Below are 24,395 nucleotides of genomic sequence, written 5' to 3' on the forward strand. Positions count from 1 at the left end.
GTTATAAAGATAATTATAATAACCTATACTTGCCTGGAACGAACACTATATAATAGAGGAAACCATGACACGTAGACAGTCATGAAATGTCTTATTGTTTAGAATACTTTTCACTCTTTGTTTAAATACAGTGAAATCTGAATATTAATACAAAAAAAATCTGATGGAAAGCTTCTGCCTCTGATACAAATCAGCTTAATTTATCAGCCAAAACATTATGCAGTAACATTTTTGGACAGAACAAATGCTATAATAGAAAAGTGTGACTGACATGTGAAATAGTTCTGAACCAAAGGTTTAAGTTTTCTTTTGCTGTCATAAGTGTGTGTCAATACGTATGTCTTAATTTCTTGCACATGACCTGAGCATGACCTCCTTGTAACTGAAAAAGCAGCCAGACCACAAGTGTTTTGTTTTTTGCAAAGAAAACCACAGCATTGGATGAATAACGCAAATTGGCTTTGTGTCAGGAAATGTAATTCTGGATGATAGCAGGATAAGAATTTATGGCGCTTCAGACAAGCACAGGCAGGAAGCCAGCTCACACCTGCAGCTCTGTGGACAAGGAGGCACGGTGTTGGCAGCAAGCTCATAAAAAAAGCATTGAAACACATGGAGAAAATAATGTAGTGGGAGAAACATTAATCTAATTTGAATGTAAATCATTAGCATTACGAAATATATACATACAGTTGTAACACATGTGTTTCTTTGTTTGTTGTTTATTTGCATTGTGCCTTAAATGTTATATAAATGTAATATTTGTTAGTATGTAGTTGGTGTACGTCTCCTTCCTGTTCACGGAGGTTATTGTGTATCAGGCTTTCAACCTGGTACTGGCGTTGTCTGTTCTTTTGCAGTCTCCCACTTCCCCGTGTATGCAGGGTTATATCAGTGCGAGATGATCTCACTCTTTCACCTGGTCACAATGTGCTGATTAATCTCCTTTTAAAAAGGAGAAGCGCCAGGGTGAGGGGGAGGCATTTTTTGTAAAGCTACTATTGAGGATTGCTGAGTGTGCTGACAGAATAGAGACACTGAGAAGAAACGGCACAATTGCTGTTTTTAGAAGGAAAACGTTGGTACCTGTTCAGGACAGTGATCATGGTAAAGAATGTGGTGAGCTGTTTCTTGTTTTTGGATGCTTCTATGTTGTAGTCAGAAAGTATAGTACAGACTGCTTTTTGTCTTTGGTGTCCGCGCTCTCAGCTTTGCTCTATTAGCACCGCTAGCTCCTCCCTTGTGTCTGTGTATTTCATGTGTTTTAGTCTGTGTGCGTCCGGCACATGGTGTTTTTTTATTTTTAAACGTGTTTTATTTTATACATTTTGGATTGTTGGGGAGTAATTGTTTTATCCCTTAACAATAGATCCTTGAAGGGGTGGGTTATTAAAGTGCTGTTTTGTATTGCTGTATAGTATTATTGCCATTGTGTTTGTACGGCAGCTGTTGGCTGCTGCTGATTTTGACTACTGCTGCTGGAGCATACCAGTTAATCTTAACCACCAGTTTAGGCAAGCTGCTGTAGAGTATGTTAGTAGCTTAGTTTTCATTGTTGTGTTTACACTGGAAGAAGCAGTGATTGTTTTTTAATGCACTTTTTGTTGTTGAATTTGATTATTTGTGTTTTTGTTGCTTATATTAATCACTGGACTTTTGCTTGTTTTTTTTTCCTTTCTTATTTTTTATTTATGTTTTGGGTTAGCACTGACGGTGGGAACTAGCCTGCTCAAGTAATCCAAGTGAAGTGGTGATATTATAATTGTTTTTGTCTATTTCTACTCTCCCCTATTGTCTGACTGGTTGGACTGCCCTACAAGTGTTGGGACTTTTCTGTAACATTGTCTCTCTGGCTTTTGTTGGGTGGGAGGGACTCATTACTGAAAACCCAAATTAAAAGAACCTGTGTGCTATATATTACCATCACCAAATTGTTTTTATTAAAAAAAAATATCGGGGTTAACCCCCAGTGACGTAGTCGGCTACAAAAGCACTGGGAAATAATTGTTATAGTTTTCCTTAAGTGTTACACAGTAGTAAATGCAGAGATGGTTTTGCATATTTTAGAAAAGTATAGTACAAGAGTTTATCAGTTGTCTCTCTGAAAAAGCCAATATACCTTTTACATTTGTAGCACTTTATTTGGAAATCACATTTCAGAGTCCACCAGGATAATACTGAGAAGGTTTGTCAGACTTCTGAGTCACAGCTCAGCATTTAAAAAAACAGTTACTTCCACAGGGAGAGAGAGAGAGAGTTTCCATTGAAATGGGTTTTTAGTTGTAAGATTTTCCTGATTTATGGTGTGGGACACTAACTATTTCTGACAGGGTTATGTCTCCTAAGAATTACACAAAAAAAAAAAAAACATTAATGTCCACAGCAGTAGGTTTCACAGCAGGCAGGGCAAATGTGAAGTTCATCTTTGAAAAATTACGCCAATATCTGCAGGGAGGCTATGGAATGAAGGTTTTAAATTGAACATGTCTGGCCTACTTCCACTTGGACTTTATTCAAACCAATTGCCTGAAGCTGACTAAACAGATTGTGAAATTAGTCATTTTTGTATTATTATTAAGAACAAATATACCAGCTAACTTACCAGGTATTTTGTAAATGTAAAAATCAAGTTTAGAAACCCTTAATTGATTATACATATGAATTATGTAATAAGACATAAATAAATTTTTTATAACATGTTGAAGCACAAGATAAATATTTAAAACATGTAATGCCATTCAGTGTTGCTATTATATTACTATATAACCACTTACAACAGATCCCTGAAGCAAAATGTACCAGAATAGTTTACATTATTAAAATTACATTAATCATTAGACAATGAATGATTTACATTACAGTTCATTTTTGAACATAATAATGGACTGTTTAGGGGAGCTGGCAGTTCAGTTAATGAGGTGCACAATGACTGTGTTCAGTGGTCTCTTTTTTATATACAGTGTTTTGCTTAACCATAACCTGTGTGCATGTCATAAACACTGTGGTATTGTGCAAAAGGGCTGAGGGCAAAATATTGAACAAATACAGAGTTGCGGTCAATTCCACTAATTGAACAATTCAATTCCCTCAATTCAGATTCGATTCCAATTCCTTTAGTTCCAATGTTTTTAAATCAATCTAGTCAATTCCAATTCCACCCATGTATACATTCCCTTATAATGTTGTCATTCCAAATCAAATTCTACCTCTAGTCCATGATATGTGATAATTTTATATTAAAAGATAATGGACACTCACACAACATATACTTTTTTTCATTTTTATTGCCACTTTTAATATCAATAATGATAATTTACATTTACTACAGTACAATGTGCATGTGCACATCCAAGAAATACAAAATAAAATAACCATAGACAAACAATGTGCACTGTAGTGCATATTGCCTCAAAAAGGAAAGTTATGCATACAGCCATAAAGATTATCACTTCTGTTACATCAATTCTGTTACACCTGATCATCATAAGCTCTTCAAATTTTGCATCATTTACATTGCACTGCTCAGGCCTGAAAACTAAATTCTTTCTACAGGTGCAGAGGAAGCAGGTATGGGTAGATGCTTGCAGGCGAGTTGGGCTAAATGGGGGAACTTCATCTGTTTTCCTTTCCAATAAGCCAGAGGATTAGAATCTTCTAGCAGACAGGGTTGGCTCAGGTAGTTTGATATATTTCAGAAGAGGCGTCTGTGGTGGAGATACTGATGCAGATTTCAGTGGAGCGGTTGGTCATATATGAAAAGAGTTTGATGCGTGTCTTTGGTGGAGGGAATGTAGCCATGTCAGCAGGAAGGTGGTTCCCTCATGCTGTGCACTTCATCCTTGCACCAGTCCAATATGAAATGAGGATCCAGACGTGCAGCCATCTTGAAACACTCCATTTCCTCAAACTTTGCAAGGCGTATCTCCAAGGATAACTGCATGGTTCCCACCATCTTGTTGTTATAGGTTTCACTGATGTGTGCTATCGCATGACGTAAACCTCGGACACATGCAATGACATAGCTGGCAGTGATTATCGGGTCTCCCTGGACCTTCTCAATGACCTCTTCAAAGCGCTCCAGTATTTCACAGAGTTCCCCAATGATTTTCAATTCGTGTGGTGTGAGCTGGCATGGGGCATGAAGCTCGGATAGGACCTCTGCAGGAACTTTCAAAGTTGACCTCAGCATCTCAGCAGCTGGCTATTTCACCTTGCTGAGGTCAAATTTGCAGTTTGTAGTGTCCCTCCAGTAACTGTTGCTTTGGTGGATTTATGGCAATTGGATACTATTCTGGACACCTTTGTCATCACCTTCGTCTTAAAAAGGCCAGCCTGCTCCAGGGCATCATGAACAACCAGTTGTAGAGTGCGAGTGAAACAGGGGCTACGCTTGGGTGGAAAATAATCCAGTTTGTCGCTCACACTCACCACTTCAATATCAACAGCCTCATCTTGGTCTTAGTCACCACCTTGGACATCCAATGGTGGGAATATGGTGAATGCCTTCACCATGTTGGCAGCATTGTCTGTCACTATGCCTGAAACTTTGTCAGCCATGTTGTAGACTTCAATAGTCTCCTCATACGTTCTGTAGATCTATTCAGTCTTAAACAAATAAGACAACAAAGCAATCTGATTCAAGCATTCAAAATTCTAAAAGGTATTGACAATGTCAACCCAAGGGACTTTTTCAACCTGAAAAAAGAAACAAGGACTAGGGATCACAAATGGAGATTAGATAAAGGGGCATTCAGAACAGAAAATAGGAGGCACTTTTTTACACAGAGAATTGTGACGGCCTGGAACCAACTCCCCAGTAATGTTGTTGAGGCTGACACCCTGGGATCCTTCAAGAAGCTGCTTGATGAGATTCTGGGATCAATAAGCTACTAACAACTAAGCGAGCAAGATGGGTCGAACGGCCTCCTCTCGTTTGTAAACTTTCTTATGTAGTCCACAATGAAGTGGCCGGTGATGCCAATAAAGGATCTCATACCTCTACTTAACCACAGATCTATGGTGAGGTAGATGTCCTGGGCTTGCTGCATTTGACTCCTCCGTTGATCTTGGACATCGGAGGTGTGTTGAGGAAGTAGCTTCTAGCTGAGGTGTTTCCTGCTGGGCATGGTGAAGCATGGTTCAGCTGTGCTAAGGATGTCATGAAAGGCTGTGCCATCTACAACATACGGGCATGACATCATTAGCAATGAAGCTAACAATGTTGTTGGTAAGCTTCACTTGGCGAGGATCTGTGGCCTCCCACTTCTTAGGGTCTGAAGTCTGGCCAGATTGATCAGCAAACTCCCCAAGGATGTCAGGGTGCTTTCTCTGAAAATGCATAGAGCTGTTTCAATTGGATGAATGTTGTTCGAGCTTTCCCTAGTCTATTTCTAATGTCTTTGCCCTGCTCCACCATCTCTGCAAAGATGCTCCTAAGGTATGTGAATTTCTATGTAGAGGTTAACACATGTTGCCCAAGTTATACGCACTAGTTTGCAAGGTTTACTGACATTACATTCGTCTTCTTAAATATTGACCATTAGTCCAACTTGCTGTCCAAAGATACTGAGCTGAGTTTTTTTCTTACAGGTGAGCTATTGTATGCAATAAAAGGGCTAAGTCATCGGCATAATCAAGATTTTCAAGATCAAAAAATGGCGTCCACCTAATCCCTCTTCGTTGGTCCTCTGTGGTATGCCGGAGTACCAAATCAATTACAATGTTGAAAAGGATAGTCAACGTTACACAGCCTTGTCTCACACCGGACTTGACTTGGAAATTGATCTCACTCGTTCCTACAGTACAAGTAATGTTCTGATAGAACTGCTTTATGATATTTACACTATGGATAGGGATACCATATAATCTTAAGATTTTCCATAGGGCTCTCTCTGTGCACGCTATCAAAAGCCTTCTCAAAGTCTATGAAGTTCACATAGAGCTGTTGTTGCCACTCAGTACACGGTTCTATGATATTACAAAGGGTGAAGATATGATCAATGCATCCGCATTTGCTTCTAAACCCTGCCTGCTCCTTCCTGAGGGTATTGTTGATTTCAGATGATATCTGCTAAGAAATAAATAATAATATACGTTGCATTATAATCTTACAAAAGATCTTACTAGGAACTGAGAGAAGATTAATTCCTCGACAGTTACTGCAATCCCGCAACAACCCTTTCTTAGGGAGTTTAATTATTGTCTCTTTACACCACTCACTTGGGACCTCGTGTTCTTCCAGATTGCTTTAAACAGGGGGGTGAGGGCATTGGCTGCTACTTTAGGGTTGATCTTAAGTAGTCCAGCATTAATCTGATCCTGTCCAGGAGCTCTTCCGTTCTTTAGGTCTCTGATTATCTCCTCCTCTACCGGAGGATCAGTGTTGATGCCAAGATCTTCATTTGGTTCTTGAACAGGAGCTGGAAACACTGGTTCTGGTCTATTGAGTGTTTCTTGAAAGTGCTCAACCCATCTTTCCTCTTGTTCCTTTTCAATGGTAAGGAGCTTGCCCTGTTTGTCAAGCACAGGCATATTAGTGTTTTGGCGTTTCCCACAGATTTGACGAGTAATGCGGAACACTGTTCCAACTCTGCACAACTGAAATGATTTTAGTATTTATTATTACTTTGATGCAAAATTTTAGAATCAGTAACTGCCTCCCAACTGTATTTCTAAAGCCAGTCAGCTGAAGACACATTTATTTCCTCAGACCTGACCTTTGCATCTCATCCAGTTTAACAACGGTATTATTGCGCAATAGAACCATATTCCTTCTAATTAATGCTCTTTGAAGCATAACTAAAGATAAGATATCTCTCTATGTTGTTTCATCTCTACACCAAATAAAGTCAATTAAGTTCACCTTACACCCAGACATTTGGAATTTATTAACAACAAATCTACTAAGTGTTTTTTTTTTTTTTTTTTTTTTTTTTAAGAAAAAAACAGACTTGGTTGTATTGCCCAAGGTCTGTCTATCCTTATTACACTGTTAAACTGTCTTGGCTTGCATCAGGAGTGCGTTAAGTAACCCGAGAGTGCTTTCCTATTCTCGATTCCCTGAAACAGCTTGAAAAGACTCAACCGAGGAAAAAACTGGGTCTCCAGTAGACAAGTGATCACAGAAGAAATATGACTGCTTTTAGTTTAGTTAGTTTACAACAGGTTGTGTATGGATGTAATAAGTGTGCCTTTTAATATATAGGATTGAATGTAATTAGTGTGCACATTAATGGGTTTGTTTTCATTGATTTATTTTATCCACTATGATTATTTTTATATTTTACTTTGCTTTTTGCTATCATTTGGATTTGTTTTCACGTGTACATCCAAATTGCATTCCTGCCTCAATTGCTTGTTAAATACCCACCCTTTGAAGTTAATTAATCTCCTTGTTCCTCATTGGCATCTCTTTTGTTCCCACAGAAGTAGCTGATTATTAAAGCCACAATAAAAGGGACTGTTCTGATTCTGGAAGAGAGGAATGGTGAACTACAGGCAGCACGAGTGAAGCTTGGAACTGGTTTAGAGAAAAGGTGTGATAAAAGTGTGAGTTGTTTTGGGTATCGAGACTGCTTCCGCACTTTTGTTTTGAACAAGACGCAATTATTTTTCTTTGGTAGTTTGTTATTTTTGGGGAGAGGTTTTCTTCGCTTTGGCACTACTGATTGAAAACCCTTGGCACGTAGTAAGATGTGCTACCTATGCCGGCTGACAACTCATGCTCCCTGCTTCAGTGTCATCTTGGTTTAGCTTTCCAAATGTTAATTGTGCAAATGTCTGACAGTTAAAAGTGTATGTTTGGTTAGTTGTAAATCCGCTTCAAGCTATTTTGATTTTTAACTGCTTATTTTCCTGCTTATTTCACAGTAAAACAGGTTTAAAAGGCACTGCATATCAACAGGACACTCAGTACTGCATCTCCAGCCCCGCCCCACCCCTCGTTCGCTGTATTTTTCATAGTCGTGCATATTGATGAATCATCTCCTGATCACTTGTTTTATCACCAAACTCCTCAATAATGTGATACAAGTCATTATTCTATTATCTGTGGTGCAGGGTCTATGTGTATTGCTCAGATCTGACCCCTTTTTTCCGGATTCTCTCGGCTCCTATCGGTCTCACTCGGCCATTGAAAGGTTTTCCCGGCTTTTTCCAGTGAAAAAACGACTAGAGACCTGTGCTTGATGTCTTTTTGATGTCGGACAAGGTCCAACATCGGACCGGAAGGGAATAATTGCAATCTCGGACCTGGTCTGACATAGGACCGCAAAGGGTTAAACATGTTATTGGGAATTACTTGGATAATACAAATATCTGTAATGCCTAATTTAAAAAAAAAAAAAAAAAACATTATCTATTTGAAAATCCACATGTACAGCTATGGCCAAAAGTTTTGCATCACCTATAATTTTAGGATTGAGATGTAGTAGTAATAAAAAAAAACAACATATGAACATAATTTAGGTCTTTTATTTAACATGTAATCAGAGAAACTACAAAATGACATTGTAAAAGTCTACTGGAAGCCATAATAGTAGTACAGTATTTTGTTGTCAGTTTTTTGTTAAGTATATACATGGAAAACTACAAAGCGATATGTAATTCAATATGTTAACGTAACATTATTCAGCAGGTTTCATTCGCTTTTATGAAGCAAAATGAGTTCATTCTATAGGGTGATGCAAAACTTTGGCCATAGCTATACAGTAATGGATCATTTCTAGAGAAAATAGCAAACTATGATTTTTTTATATTAAAAAGTCTTCAGGAAACATGGATGTTTTAACATAAACCTCAAGCACTGAATCATCTTGTGAAAGATACATTATAATTAGGGCTTGAGTTTTTGGTTTTAACCAATAATAACCGAAACAACACCCCTAAAGATCTATTTATAAAATTACGTTGGCACTATATTATAAATGCTGTCAATTATGCACAACTCTTTCTACATAAAGAAAACAGCTTTCAGAAGCTGGTCAGTGTGCAAAGACATTGCTACTGACCAATCATCATTTTTGTGGACCTACGTAATAGAATACACTTGTTAGAGTGACTTGTGACTGGAATGGGCTGAAAAAAAACAACAACTCTACAGTGTGATAAGTTATCCTTTGTATACAGCTATGGCCAAAGGTTTTACATCACCCTATAGAAGAATGAAATGTGCTGAATAATGTTATGTTAGCATATTGAATTACACACTGCTTTGTAGTTTTCCATATACCATATATGTTTTTTTTTTTTAATTGTCGTAATCTTAAAACTCTAGGTGATGCAAAAATTGTGGCCATAGCTGTATATATTGGTGAAACGTACATGCAATTTACAGAATCTGAAAATGGATACATTCAAGTGGTATTTATTTTTAATAACCGAAAATAACATATTTTGCCAGATAATAATAAAAACCGAACCCGCGCCCCCCCGAAATAAAACAAAAAAAATAATTAAAGCCCTAATTATAATTGATATTGTGTGCTGTTGGAACCTATTAAACTAAAATGAAATGTCAGAATTCTTAAATACAAATACAAATTAATGTATGTATGCTTTATAAATCACCTGTGTTATTTTAATATTTGGGAAAATCTTAAGAAATTATGCTTCACTGTTTGTCGTCGTAAAAAGGAAATGGAGGCTTGACAGTTTACAACTGTATAATTCTACTGCTCTGAAGAAAAACAGAGAAATGAAGATATCATAAGTGGTGCAAATCAGCTTAGTCTAAAATCATTAGCATTAGATGTTCTGATCGCCAGAAGTCTGTCTAATCTAAACATCTTTGCATGGAATGTGATTCAGCAATGTATATTTTCTTCAAAGAATGCTAAAAAAGGACACATATTTCTCCTTCAAATAATAAGACAAATCCTATTAGAGAAATGTTAAATTAAATAGAAGTTCAAATGAACAGATGCCTTTTCAAGATCACAAATGATCAGTTTAATAATTAAAATGAGAAGATATTCCATAGTTAACAATTTTAAATTAATTTTGGGATGAGTGTCAAGGTGTCATTCAATTTGCTGAAACCTGTTTCTCTCATTAGATAATCTGTCCAATTCAACACATCATTTTCTCAGTTTTTCAGTGAGGTACTTGTCTATCAATAATAGGCACTGATGAGGGAGACTAGCTGGATTCCATACACTTAAAAGTCAAGCTGACAAATGTTTCAGCAAATGCTTTCATCAGAGTAGGGCTGCATCAACTGGGCGATAATGACTGTTCTACAAAAAAACTGCTGAGACGCTCTATGAGGTTTATAATTTGATATTGCTGTATCTTTTTATGACTACCTCTTTCATAAGGAACTTTACAGTGTACATAGTACGGACTGCATACAGAGTACTGCAGTACATTTTAGAAATATGTTGTACAGTATATAATATGAATGTATGTCATTTTAAATGCATATTACCTTACCATGTTATAGGGGTTATCCTAAAAACAATATTCAGCATTTCAATGAGGTTATTCCTGTAAGAATCTGCACTATAATAAATACTATCACATTTTTTTCTGTAGCATGTTATTAAAATTATGACATATTGTAGGAAAGAAAATGTGTATTACTTTGAAAATATAAAATGTTCACGCTGGCAAGAGGAATGTTTACAGTGTCATCTCTTGAATATGCCAAACTACAGTTCTGCTGATTATTAACCTGAAACTGAATAACAATAGGATCGAACCTGGTTTGAGTTCAGTAATGTTTTGTAAGTGATAACTTATTTTGGTAAATCATGCTCTGAGACTCCAATATAAACAAAAGAATAACAACAAGACCATGAATGGCAGTGGGTTCACAGGTGCTCCTTAAATTATGTTTGCTGTCTTCCAGTACACATAAATGTGTGGTACATTAGGACCCCCTCATGTGTAGCAAGGCAACAGAGTACCATCCAGCTACTTTGTATGCACTTTGTACGCAGTTGCTGCATGCAGCTGAGAGCTATCTATTTACCCTTGATGTGGTGAAGCAGCAGTTAAATTGCTTATGCACGGCAAACCAACACTTGCAGAATGAATTAGAATATAGAGGGAGCATGTCATTCAAAAGAAAAGGAGAAAATCATAGCTTATTTCATATAACTTCAAAAGGGACATCAATCACTGCTGTTGTGATAATCACTATTACCACAAAATGAAAGACTGGGAGCTAAATGAAACTGCAGAATAATATCAACCAGTTATTGACATTTTTCCCTCCTTTGAAGAATTAACTTTGTTTTACATTTGTTGTTTTTCTGCCAATTTGTTTTTAAAGATGTGGGTCTAATCTGCTGCTTTAGATTCACTCGCCTTGGAAAACAGCTCTAGAAACCGCATTTTGTTAATGCCTATCTTGGAGGATTTAAAACTGAGGAAATAGCAGAGTGATCGTGCCCCAGAGGCACACTACAGTCCTAAAGAGATCTGATTACATTAAGCATAGATGTTTGATTTTCATCTTTATGTTTTAGAGCCTGTTATCTTCTCCTGAGTCCTATTCTCCACGGTACAAAGCATCATCTGCCGATAGATATTTACAGGCCTTGATTAAAATCTCTTCAAGCAGCAGGCTGGCACATCAAAGAAACAAAGACCCTGTTTGAACCATAAGACATCTTTCTTTAGATTTATCTCAAATGTGCTGAATCTGCCAAATTTTGTATTCCTTATAAAATGTTAAAATTCCAACTACTGAAAGCTGCATACTAATTTATATCACATATAAATGGTCACACTTATGATAAAAAATATATATAATTTTTTTTTATTAGAAATGCCCAAATAATTTTTTTTTTTTCAATATAAAATATTGCCTCTGTGATTTCAGAGAAAACGGTAACAGAACACAACAGGTAAGAAGCCCTCATGTTAAAGTACATATTATATTAGAGCAGTGGTGGCCAATACATGGATCGCAACAGTTTTTACATCTAATGAGACTAAAACAATGCTTGTACATTTTAATTTAAACACACTTGTGCGACTAGAAATTCCTAAAGGTTGACTATAAAAAATAAATGTGGCTAGAGCCCTGCCTACACCAGGTTTTAAGACTCAGATGAAAAATGCTGGTAAGTTTCTGTTTTATACTACCTATGCTTAATATTAAAAATGCTTTGATTGCACGTTCGTTGCGTTTTTGTTGTGGTTGTTTTATTTTATTATTGCTATCTTACATATTGGACACTATTATATTAAGTCCCGATAATAATTGTTGGTCATAGCTTACTGGTGGATCGCGGAGCTGTTGAGATCCACCAAAATGGATTGCAGTGTTTGGTGTATTGACCACCACTGTATTAGAGGAAAAACATATACAGGGTCAGTAATTCAGAAGACATTATACAGTCCACATATACTGTATTAATTGTTAATCACATTTTCAGCCCCCTCATACTGTGTCTTCTTGTCATTATGGGTGTCAGACTATTTTCTCATATGTATGTGGTTATATAGGTATTATAGGGAACAATTAAATCCTGTTAGAAAATGAAACACAGCTAGCATTTATCCTGCTTTAGACATCTAATAATTTAGCAAAGACACTACTCACAGCTTTTATACAGCTCACTTTGTTTTTTACCCAATGGGTAGAATTCAGTGCGTGACCAAACAGACAGAGGCTGTATGTGATGTTTAGTTGTCTACAGTAGATCCTTTAGTTGCTAGATTTACAAGGGACTCACAAGAATCGAAAACATGACACCATGCATGAATCTCACCAGTTCTGGTGTAACCTTCTGATGACAAGGTGTCATGTTTTATTTTTATCTTTTTTTATGAAAAAGGCCCTGATAGAAATACACAGGTTTGGCTATACAGCACCAAAAGAAGGAATATATTAGCTTCATTCTTTTCCGGGAGAAGCACCTCTAATGTACAATTTGTATGTACCCCAATATATCTTAATACAAAACAGTATTGGGAAAGCCTTGGTTCTGAAGAGAGATTCTCCATGGTTAAAAGTAAAATAAAAATGCCAGTATAACCCATTTACCCTGAAGGCTCAATCTTTTTCCCTGGATGATTGTCGAGTGCGCTGGTAGTTTTTTAAAAAAACCTGCCCAATCAATAAAACTACAAGGCCATCTGTATCAAAAGAAGAGTAGAAAGGTTTATTGTATTTTTTTCTAGGTATATTTACAGAACATTATTTAGAAACAAAACCTATTAAGGCAGCATGTTGTACCATTTTTATTGCAAACTTCTTGTCACACTATATTAACTCATGTATGACAAAAAAACATTTGTCATTATCATTAAGAGTATTAATGTCATGCACTTTTGACCACACTGCGTTCACGCATCTTCCCCAGGGATGTCTTCTTTTAGCCTCCCATTCCACTTACTTTATACATGTGTTATTCATTATCAGGCTTGTCATTTTAATTCTGTTACTAGCGTCAACAGCACAGCCATTTTCCGTATCGAGAAAAAACACAGAGATTTTTTTTCGATATTTAGAAAAAAACATAAAGTTGAAACCTTAACTGAAGTAACTGGAAATCAAATTAGTTATTTTTAAAAAACTTTAAAAAATGTTATCCATTAAGGTTTATAATCTGCAGATTAGTAATAATCTGTCAAAACACCCAATGTATTTGAATGTATTTGTTATTCACAGCAGCTGAATTTACTGTACATTAGGGTGGGAGAAAAATACAACTGTAAGACAGCTTGGGAAGAGCTGGTCATTTTCTTCAAATGCTGCTAGTATTTCTAAAAGAAAGGGACAAATTGTTTAACAGTTTATGGCGTCAATAAAACCCCGAACAGAGGCCATTGTCGACGTTGACCATGTTGAAAAGGTTTAAGCAAGATGATGAAATGTTGTGTAAACCGTTTTATTGGTAAATTTACATACCAAAGCAATGCTTAAACAAAATAAATAAATAAATAAATAAATAAATAAATAAATAACTACAATGAGACATTGTGGTTTTAAAAGTGCTTGCACAAATGTTTTCTTTTTTTTCTAGATTGTCTTATCAAATCCCTATATTACTCAGTTGTGGCAAGATTAATTAAAAAGAAATGTTCCCACCCAACAGCCTTTAATAAGCTCAGATTCAATTATTCTTGCACACAGGATCCAGGATGGCTTGGAAATTGATTTAGTGTTTGCCGGCTCATAAGTTTTTTTTTTCCTGGATAAATGATGTTAAGTCGCATACCCTTGATTTTTCTATACAGTTTACAATTAATTTACCTTAGTTTTACTTTGATGGTTAAAAACACTCTTAGCAGTAAGATTACAGAATCATAGGAAGAGCATTTTTACTCTTATTTTCTGTAGTTATTTTTAATATATTTGTTTATGTATTGTAAGAGCCATGTTTTTCATGTTCACTATGATATGCATAGGACAGTTGGAAATTACTGTCTACTATGCCAATATCCTTTTTGCATTTTATACCAAGTGTAAATAACATGTAATACATTTACAGGCCGATTTTCAAAGATGTTGCTCTACTTCATTTTTTAAATGCTCATATGCTCCTCACTTGCTCCTGCGCAGACTGTTTTCAATAGTTTTTGCTCTGGAGCAATAGTGAGCAAAGCCTGTTTATGTGATTGGCAACTGTATTCATGTATTCATTCATATGGAATTGAAGGACATGCCCTTTTAGAATTTTCTTGAGATGCATTGGAGCAAAGGAGTCAGTGGAGCAAGTAATTGGGCTTTGTTAAAAAGGCTTTTGAAATGAGTATTTAGGAGCAAAGTTCTGTAAAGTGGAATAGAACAAAATGTAATTTAATACTAGAAATAATCTTACAGTTTTACATATACATGCTGTGAGTATCTCATAATGAATTTTCTGAAAAAATCAAATCAAATAAATAAATAAATATAATACAATATGAATAGCATTGGGTCCATATTTTATTTAAATGACCTATGTTGATATACTGTATTATTTTCAATATTGGTAAATGTACATATTCTTATATGTCTAGTATTTCGCCACTACTTATTCCAAAATGTTCACTAAAATTACACAAATGCAATGATTGAGAGCACAGAGTAGTACTGTATATTGTAATGACTTTAGTACATTTACAACAGTGGTGCACAGCGAGAGCCATTCTAGCCTTGATATTTATTACAACCACACCCTTAATTAAGCCAATTACACCTCTATTCAGGTATTAATCTGTTAATCATTTAATTGATAACCACTAAAACCTGATCAGGACCGGAGTTGTGCGCCCCTGCTCTATAACTAGAGTACTACAAATTATGTCATCTGGTGGTCTTGTGGGAACAGTTTTAAGGACCAATGGTCTTGTATGTTCATATTGTATATGCAGTATTTTTTTAAAAGTCAACTACAAAATGTAACAACAACCCCCTGCCTTCACATTACTGATGATCTTGGCCTTCTTATTTAAAGCATTTGTTTTGTCTGTTTTTCACAGTTTTATCCTCCCTGGGTTGTGCATACACTTCTGCTTGAATGGAAAGCCTTGCATTCCACAACATGGAAATTCATTGTTTTGTCTATAGTCCTACCTTACTGTGAATTCATTACTTTTGGAAGTAAATGCAGCTAGTAAAGATTACAGCAAGATGTATGGTATGTAGTCTAGGCAGGTAGTGTACGAGGATATTAAACACTCAAATGGTCTCTTGATTGGTCTCTTTTATTCTTAACTTTCTGATTCTGTCTTCTTAATCATCCATTATAAAATGTAGAATAGTATAGTACTTTGACTAATTGATGCAGTAAGATTACTTTACCAACCACATATTTTATCTTGTTTCTCCAGTGTAATTGTCCACCATCCATTATTCAGAGAATTGACAATGAATAGTCCTATCATACACCACTTTTATGGATCACATGTCCTTTGCATCTATATGGGGTATAGATGCAGTTTCAGCTGGGTCTAATCAGATCAGATTTCTGTGGTTCAGAATTGCTTTTGCATTCTGCATCAGTGGAATAATATCACAGATGAGCAATAGGGCAGCTTATATTGTGAGGGAGAGTTAAAATGAGGATTGTTTATGCTTGGAAGGCTATCTAAGAAAACAATATGTTACTAGATAGGCTATAGATTTAAATATTAGATTTTTAGATTCACATATTTTAACAATTTCTAAGTTCGGAGTTCAAACTATAGATCTCTGGCTCATTTATATATACCAATATGATGTGATATATAAGATAGAAGTAGCATTTTTACATAGCACTATATGATCATATTACTTGTCATATTCCACAACACCTAACTCTTTTATTGCCTGCCTTCTAAATACGACAGGTAGATCACAGCCATTTCCCTCATTGAACTTTCAGAAACACAGTTGCTCTGTGTTTAAGATATAGACAGATACAATTACAAAGGTAGATTGGCCCATATTTTCCTTATTATTTTCTGCGTCTTCAAGCAGTCTGTAAGCGACTGTGGTTCCATCTTCACAGCAGACCGAGCTCTGAATGCTTGAAATCTTACTGAAGTAAAAATCCAGGGTAAAACTTTACATTAAGTGTCTCTAATTACTGTGCATTTACATGGTAGTTACTTAGTTAATACATGTGTACTTACACATAATTACAATGTTATTAGTATGCATAGTTACAATGTACTTAATGTGTAATTGTTTTGCTTGGTATAACCCCAACCCTATTCCTAACCCTAAACCTAACTCTAATCCCACTACCCTAACTCTAAAGCTAACCTCATCCAGTTAAAGTGCTGCCGCGGAGAGTGCAGGATGAGTCACACAGCTTGCACTGTCCAGGCTGTGCAAAGAGGCCGTCATATTGGCTGTGAAGCTCCCAGGGGTGGGGATTAAAAACCAGCAGGGACATTCTCCTCATCGCACTACAGCGAACCCTACTGGCCAGACACCGAGCATATTGAGAGTGGATAAGAAGCAGGACTGATGTCTGTCTTCGGCAGCCCGCCCACCTCTGCTCTGGATTGCTCGGCGTAAAAACGATTCTGATTTTAGGCTTGTGAGATCAGAGGACACTCACACGCCCTCAGAACGTCTGTGCTGTGTGGGGACTTGCTGCGGTGAGGAGAAAAAACATAACTGGACATTTCAAATTGGGGGAAAATAAATAATTAAAATAATAATTAGTCACTCTAAATTAAATAAATAAATAAATAGTTTCCTGTATCCAGTCGGGGTAGCCAAGCTTTTGTTTTACTTTTACTATTTTAAGTGATAAAAACAATATCTTGATAAAAATAAAGATATAAATCTAATAGTTATGGCTTTTATGGCAGAATTGTATTATTAAAAATAACATCCACCAGACTAATGCATCTCATTAACAGCAGCAATTAACTCAAACCACAGTAACAAAGCAAATTGTCAGGGGGCCAACCCCCACAGAGCTGATCAAGAGACTGATTTGATTATCAATGACATAAAATGCTCCAGTCGCTGACCTTGGATAAGCATGTTGGATTGGTCTTCAAGAGAAAGGCATGTGGTTATAAATCTTGGTGTTCCTAAACATTTTAAAAATATGTTTCAATAATTTAATATAGAACAAAGCCTCAATTGGAAGCCAAGTAACATGACTGAGTCAACTGAGTAAACTGGTTTTAAAAAAGGCCCACTGAGACTTCCTCATTACATCTAAAGAACATGATCCAGTATCATGGAAGCTGTAAAGTATTTTAAAACCAGGCCAATAAATATCAAGCACCCTAGGTTATACACCACAATGTTTGCAATGGGGTTTATGATAGGAAAAAATAGTATTTAATTACACCACTAAATGCATCCTCACTGGAAGAGACAATAGTCTATTGTATCTTAAAGATTTTTCTTCCCTTTATTCCGTGAAGACAGCTTAATAAACTGCATTGAGCTAAAGCTAATCTTCTATACTGCTATCATTTTTCAACTCTGTTAACAGTCATGAGTTCTGATCTGTATTCAACAAGACTTGTAGCCAAGGTTACAAAAGCTATGTACTTGGTAATGTAATTAAGATGCATATGAAACGCAAAAAGAAACAATGGGAACCACTGGTCATTGCTGGTGTATATTTTATATCACATGCTTAGAAAAACGAGTTTATATGCAGTGGCAATTAGTTTTGATTGACTGCAACTGATATGGATAGACACTGTATATATATATATATAGTAGATATATACAGTAGATACTATATATAGATAGAGGGATTGGACAGAAAACTACCATAACACTGTCAATATTGTCTATGGAAATTGACTTATAGAGACATATTTGTTAAATTGAAATAGTAAATAGCTTCAAATACCATAATAATATATTTTCTTACTCTTTTAGTGGAAGAGACACATTGTGACATTATTGTAACAATGGGGGTGGTTCAGAGGACAGGAGCAAGGACTCCTCCCTTACCTTCAATCAGCTCGCTATTTAAACCTTAGTTCAAGCACGTTTCCCTGTGTGTTCCTGTTTTGATCCTCTGCCTCCTCTGCAACTTCATTTAATTGGAAGGTGGACGTCTGTTCAATGAAGTTAGGATTCTCCAAGCAAGCTCAAAGATAAAGACAAGCGTAGAGACAAAAATGATCAGTGTCAGTGTTGGAGCAACATAACCTAGGACCACTCTGAATTATTGAAGAAAAAATATTTAAAAGAAATACAAATCCCTGTAGCTACACTGATTGACAGGTTTGCAAAAATATATAAATACAAACATAAATAAATACTCCCCAACTGTGTAAAAATGCATAAAAGACCATTCAAATCATTACAATTTAATTAAAGAAAAAGATTTATATAACATGGGATATTTTGAAGCCTTTACTGTGACTGGAACTGGAATGCATTAAGGTTACCACTGCACTACCAATCTGCTTCTGCTGTTCTTAGACATAAAATCAGTTACATGTCCGTCCTTGTTGATTACTGGAACAAATCCCCTAAACAGACTTCTCTGAGGATTGTCTCTACAATGTACTTTTAGTACACTGTTCCACATGACACATGGCACAGAGAACAATCCTCATTCTGCATATCCAACTCTATAACAGTGACTGCTGCTTAGCTGACATGAACGGTTCTCCTCAGATAATGACACCCTCAGCTGGTACCGGTTAGGTTGACATTCCCTTCCTGGGGTATGAAGCGTACAATAAAAGATTTTCATGACCGTACCAAGGTTTTTAGCAATCAACTTCTCTTTTAGAAAATAAATGAATGTGCTATAATACTGCCTACACTTGTACACAGTTGAAGAAAACGGAATATAGTATATATTGATGGTACAATTGTTTGTTGTGACAAGCTGACTTAAAAAACACTTAGGTAAATAATGTTCCTGTGTGACCTAGCTTTTCCTCAGATTACAGGGGACTGTAAATGGAACAAATCTGGACAAACAATTATTTTGCTTGTCTCAGAGCAGAACAGAGAAATATTGCATGTTGCTTCTATTGTTCATCCAAGTATTGTGTATTAATCTTTAGGGTGCAATGTGTTACATATATATGAATAAACCACTATATTTATCAGTGAGTTCTTTGCAACATAAGGTAATCTGTTGGCTAAGGGTAGTGGAAAACCTCCACTTCATTGCACTGCATTGGTGCTCATACAGTAATTAAAAGCAACATATTTTTAAGAACTAAGCCAGGCTTATGTTTTATAAATGAAAAAATCAGTTCAAACTCTCACATTTAGTAGAAACATATTACAATAGAACCACTGAGTTACAAACACTGTGGGAACAGAGGCTGTTTGTAAGTCTGAAATGTCTGTAACTCTGAAATTAGTTTTCAATGTTTTTAATAAATTTGCACCATGCTATTTACAGCCTTAATCTGGTGAATACCTAGAGCACAGTAATGCAATACTCATATCGTTGTGGTTCTGAAGGCTTTAGAACAGTACTATACGTTGAAAAAGGTTCAATTTAAGTTACCAGGAATCATAACTGTAACAAAAAAAAAAAAAAAAAAAATTAAAATGTCCAGGAAATCCTGGGTTAACGTAACGTGTGTTTAAAAAATAAACACTAGCTTGTTTAGTGATTCAGCCTCCTGTGTTTAAAACTAAAATATCACAAGTAAAAATAACCATACTTGCTTTGAAATCGGCCTCACCTTTGTCTCGATATGTTTGTTGGTACAGTAATATTGCCTTCTCCGTGATCAGCACGCCACTTATAGGAGCACCTATCCAGTTGCTTTGCATGCATCGTTGAGTGATTGTATACTTCTTGCTATAAGTGGGGTGTGCGGTAGACTGGTGAGTTTGTAAGCCTGGGGTTCGTACCTCTGAGGGTGTACTGCAATTAGAAGCAATTGAAAAAACAAGAAAGATTGTTTATATATTATAAATTCTAAAAAATATGATTTTATTCGGAGATATTTAAAAGTTATTAATGCCAATACTGCAAAAAATGCCAATACTAATTTGTCTCGTCATAGGTAAAAAATCTCTCCCTCTCCCCCTCTCTCTCTCTCTCTGTTTGCCATTTAAAAATAATTACAGTTGGGACCATCCTTTTTGCATTCCACTTCCTTACATACAATCGCGACTGTATAAGAGAGAATGTGGTTTGAATTAAATGGTAATAGGTGTCCAACATGTGTGAAGCTGATACACATTTATAGTGCATTTCAATAGAAGTGTTTTTTTTTGGTTTTGTTTAATGACTCAGACCCTTTGAAGCCCTTCCTTTTCTCCCCTTGGATTCTGCATAGATACCCTCTGGCAACTGTCCCTTTATTATACAACATCCTGACAGGCTTGTTTATAAGTGCAGACACTGAGTTGAGAGCCCATTGTGAATATTTAAATGACATGTTTAACTGACAGATATCTGTGTGACACATTGTTTTTGATACTTAAGAGTCACACAAGGTCAAGCAGCAATCGCCGCAGAATCCATTTCGTGTCTAGCGGCTGATATGTCTTAAAGAACAAGAAATATTTCTAGGATTTCAGCGTGACCAAATCATTAAAGAACAGTAGAGGTCAAGCTCTATGGTAAAGTGGATTAACCATGCTAATTATAGCCAGATGCCATGAAGAAAGGCCCCAGTATTCTAGTTCTGTTGGAACATTAACTGTAATTAGGTTTTCCAGTAATACACAATAGGTCTAAAAACTATTAAGAGTGAACACATGTAATATTGTTTCAGATTTTGAAAACCAGGTTTGTTCTAACAGCCTGTTTTTTTTTAACCTTCAACTCTCAAGAAAAGGTTGATATAGAGGATTAAACTGCCACACACAAATTCATGTTTACACAAAAAACTATAAAAAGTGAGAACCTACAAACAACTCAGTTTACTCAGATTTCTGCCATTAAAATGTATACTTAATAAGACTAACTGAAGTTACAGATTTACCAAGGACAATTGGGTGATTATTAGGAATTTGTTACAGTAAAAGCATGCACACACACATACTTTTAGGTTATACAAATAAATAAATATTAAGGTATTATTAGTATCTAACAGGTTTAACAGTCATATACACACAACAGTTAAACATTTGGTTTTGAGATTTTAATACCTCAGGTGCAGCTTAACCCTTTGCAGTCCATTTATTAATTGCGCGTCAGGCACGCCAGGTCTAATTAATTTTCACACGCGCAGTTAATTTTAGACGCGCTGTTTAAAAGTATTTTTTTTCACAGTCAAACGGGTTTAAATGGCCCTGCATATCAACAAAGCACTCACTAGGCATCTCCAGCCCCGCCCCACCCTTTCATTTGCTATAGCGTTCACCTATGTAAGAAATAAATAAATAATAATAATAATAATAATAGTCGTACATACCGATCGATCATCTCCGCATCACTCGTTTTATCACCAAACTCCTCAATAATGCGATCCAAGTCATTATTTTATTACTATAACATCTCAAAAAAGCTCTGCAAATGTCCATGATAGTCTCTGTGCGCTGACGCACTCAGCCAGCTTGTTTACTATGACCGCCCCGTTATCTGATACCTGATACCATGTATGACTAATCATGAGATACGCCTTTTTTTTTTTTTTTTTTTTTCGAATTGTCTCGGCTCCTGTCGCTCCCACTCGGCAATTGAATGGTTTTCTCGGCTTTTTCCAGAGAAAAAACGACTAAACACCCGTTTATTGCATTGCTATAATGATGTCGGACCCAGTCCGACAAAGGACCTGTGAGGAATAATTGCAATGTCGGATCCAGTCCGACAATGGACCACAAAGGGTTAATAGCACTTCATTTTTCTGGGAGCTGGCTAAGGAAAAAGTCTGTTGGTGATATATAGGTTTCATTTGAATTTTTTGCAGCATTTTTTTTTGTGCTCTTCAAATGCATTTTTTTTTTTTACAAAACATTGGTTGGTCCAGTGGAGAGAAACTGTTCACTTTTATATAGAGTGCATCTTATACAGTATGTATCCCATTTCGGTAACACTTTATATTAAGGTGATGCTTATTAATGCTTTATAAATGATTTATAAATATATAATATATGCTTAATAACTGTGTTATAGAGTATTAATAAAACACTGCAGATGGTTTATAACCATACAATAGCCATAGGCAGAATTACAGTTTTATAAAGGGGACAGTTTCTAGCCATCTATTCTACTTTGGGATGTTTAACCATGCAATAGCCATAGACAGAATTACATTTTTATAAAGGGGCAGTTTTTAGTCACTTATTGTACTTTGGGATGTTTGACCGTAATTCCGTCTATGGCTATGGCATGGTTATATGGCATCTATAATGCTTAATTAACAATGTATATCATAGTTATTACATATCTATTATATATTTATAAAACATTAATAAGCAGCACCTTAATATAACGTGTTACCCATATTTCTTTGTCAGTCTTTATCACAGACTGATGATTTCAGTTACATTGGATTGAGTGAAGGACAGAAAGCTCAGTTAATCACAAAAAGAGCAAGTCTTATGGTGTCAGTATGATTCATGAAGGCGAGAGAGAACACACTTCAGCATATAAAAGTATTCTGTTTGGAAACTGCAGACCGGTTTCATAACCTCTTGTAAAACAATGGAAACATATTCCTTCAATTTTAAGATAATTTAAAATGTTTTAAACTGCCTTCTAATACTTAATTATCTTATCCTCTTCATTCCTATAGCATTCCTCCAAAGAGTTTTTGCTTCCAATTGCTGTAGTTGCAATAACCTTCAATAAAACAGGTTACTACTTGAGGCCAGATGAGTAGTCCCCCTGTGCTTGTGACAGGTTCATCTGGGGTTGACAGTGCCAGCAACAAGCCATGTATTTACAAAGTGAATATAACTTGTTGTGAATATGTTTTTACTTAATACTGTTTTCATATATGTTTTGTATTATGTATGGTTGTGCAGGGAAAGGGTTAATTCCTTGCCAATTGCAGAACTCCCTTATTGCTCTCTGCTTGGTAACCTGCAAGGGGTAATTGAGAACCTCTTGCATAAGTCAATCAAGACTCATTTAATCTTGACTGAATCTTGATTACCAATGAGCTGCTGTTTTATATAATATTAACAAATCAGAATATTATTAGGAATACAGAATACTCCACGCTGTGCTGTCATTTTTTTAGTTCAGTGTGTTGGTATTACATACAGTCACATCATACTTCGTTTTAAAGTTCATGGTACCTTATTTAGCAATGAGTGTTTCATGATATAAAACCAGCAAGAAACAACAACTGTTCTGAGCAAAATTAAAACAGCTCCAGATCGAAATACTACTGGAAAATGAAAAATGTGAGGCTCTACAGAATTTAAATATGTGTAAAACACCAGGGAGAGGGTCCTGTTTTAAACAACTACTCTGCATTTGATACCTCTGCAATAAAAACGGTACGATACACATGATTTAAAAAATAAACACTACCAACCAAAGCCATGCTTGACGGAAATATATTTTATCTACAGCTACAGCCAAAGGTTTCCATCACCTAGAATTTTAGGATTGAGATACATCATTTTGATATTTTCTTTAACATCATGTAATCAAAGAAACTACAAAATGATATTGAAAAAGTCTACTGGAAGCCATGATAGTAGTACTTTTGGCCATAGCTGCACAGTCAATAACTTTCCTGGTAATTCTAGTTGATGTAAGTTACTTCTTTAAAATCAATACCCAAGGCCTTTAACAAATCTTCAAAATGGCACCTTTCAAAAAAACACTATCCAGCTGTCTCAGCACATGGCAATATCAGAAGTCATTTATTTGTTGTATTGCTGTTATTAAGGATACACTTAACTGTATTTCATTTTATTGTATTAATTGCAATAATAATTAAAAAAACACGTAGGAACCATATTATACCTTTTGATTTGCTGAAAGAAGTGTATTTGCTGCTGGATTTCTTCTTTGAAAATGGACCATTGTGTGTTTTAAAGCTGCATGGCAACATAAAGTAGGGGCTTAGCAGTATCTCAAAATGAGTTTCTTCAGTTC

The 24,395-nt window shown here is 35.8% G+C and overlaps 1 long non-coding RNA gene across 1 annotated transcript; it reads left to right on the plus strand.

The window, feature by feature from the left end:
* The first annotated feature begins 891 nt into the window (after window positions 1-891).
* LOC131736884 (uncharacterized) lies at window positions 892-10,523 on the plus strand. The gene is made up of 3 exons (XR_009328467.1): window positions 892-1,119; window positions 7,426-7,535; window positions 7,870-10,523. It is a non-coding gene; the product is annotated as an uncharacterized LOC131736884 (long non-coding RNA).
* Window positions 10,524-24,395: the final 13,872 nt, after the last annotated feature.

The sequence above is a fragment of the Acipenser ruthenus genome, chromosome 1, assembly GCF_902713425.1.
Source record: "Acipenser ruthenus chromosome 1, fAciRut3.2 maternal haplotype, whole genome shotgun sequence".
Taxonomy (NCBI): Eukaryota; Metazoa; Chordata; class Actinopteri; order Acipenseriformes; family Acipenseridae; genus Acipenser; species Acipenser ruthenus.